The sequence below is a fragment of the Orycteropus afer genome, unplaced genomic scaffold, assembly GCF_000298275.1.
Source record: "Orycteropus afer afer isolate SDZICR_OR568_19922 unplaced genomic scaffold, OryAfe1.0 scaffold00108, whole genome shotgun sequence".
Classification (NCBI taxonomy): Eukaryota; Metazoa; Chordata; class Mammalia; order Tubulidentata; family Orycteropodidae; genus Orycteropus; species Orycteropus afer.
In genome coordinates this window covers 9,483,247-9,484,762 of record NW_006921695.1, presented here as the reverse complement: position 1 = coordinate 9,484,762, position 1,516 = coordinate 9,483,247, and positions in this window count along the sequence as shown.

Genomic DNA, 1,516 nt, shown 5'->3' with positions numbered 1-1,516 from the left:
GAATGTCAGAGTAGAATTGTGCTCCACAGTGTTACAGTGTTTCCAATGGCTGATTTTTCAGAAGTTTATCACCAGGCCTTTCTTCTAAGGTGCCTCTGAGTGCATTGGAATTGACTATCTCTTGGTTAGCAGCAGAAGGATTAACCATTTGCACACTCCAGGACTCATATATATCATATATATCTATATCTATTTATCTATCTCAACAATCTTGCTTATTGAAAGTGAAGATGAATTGAAGCGCTTACTGATGAAGATCAAACTCTATAGTCTTCAGTATGGATTGCAACTCAACATAATAAAAAATAATAAAAAAAAAAATAATGCTGCCATCAAGTAGATTCTGACTCATATAGACCCCACTGGGTTTCCAAAGTGGTAAATCTTTATGGAAGTTGATTGTCCAGTCCTCCCTCCATAGAGTGGCTGGTGGGTTTGAACCAGCAACTTTCTGGTTAGCAGTCAGATGCCTTAGGCACTGTGCTACCAGAACTCAACATATAGAAAACAAAGTGTCTTATGACTGGACCAATAACATACATCACAATAATTGGGGAAAAGATTGAAGTTGTCAGAGATTTCATTTTACTTGTATCCACAATCAATACCCATAGAAGCAGCAGTCAAAAAATCAGATATCATATTGCACTGGGCAGATCTACTGCAAGGCACTTCTTTAAACCATTAAAGAGCAAAGATGTCACTGAAAATAAAGTGTGCCTAATGCAGGCCATGGTATTTTCAATCACCTCACAAGCATGAGAAAGCTGGAAAATGAATAAATAAGATAAAAGAATAGTTGATGCCTTCAAATTGTGGCTTTAGTGAACAGTTTTGAAATTTGCATGGACTGCCAGAAGAACTAACAAACCTGTCCTAGAAGAACTGTGGCCGAAATGCCCTTTAGAACCAAGAATGGTCAGACTTTGTCCCCAGTACTTTGGTCATGTCGTAAGAAGGGACCATTTCCTGGAGAAGAATATTATAGTTGGTAAACTATAGGGTCAGCATAAAAAGGGAACCGCCAGCCTTCTGGTTAGCAGTCAAGTGCTTTAGGCACTATACTACCAGAGCTCCTATATATATAATCACTGATTCTTTTCTCTGTGTCCCCTCCTGACTCCAATATGCATTATAACTCATTTTCCTTAAGCTTACCTCCACCCAAATCCCTCAGAAAGAAATGCAAATAAATTTTAGAAGAGGTTGATGGAAACTTGAATACAGCAAAGATTATCAGACATTTGAGAGAAATTTGCTGTAGCTGCTTTTACCAGAGGTTTGATAGAGAAGGCTTGCATGACAAAAATAGAAATAACAACCACCCATAAAAATTTATCTCAGCTACCCTTGATCATAGATGCTCTTCAGTCACTTGAAAGCAGAAATTTATCACCAGTCATTTTTACTTCCAGCCTCCAGTGTTCTACTTTTAACCCTAGTTCATAGGGTCTGTGATCTCTGCAGTTTTTCAACTTCCAGGTTCCTTCTCCATTTCTTGTGGATTTTGCTACAC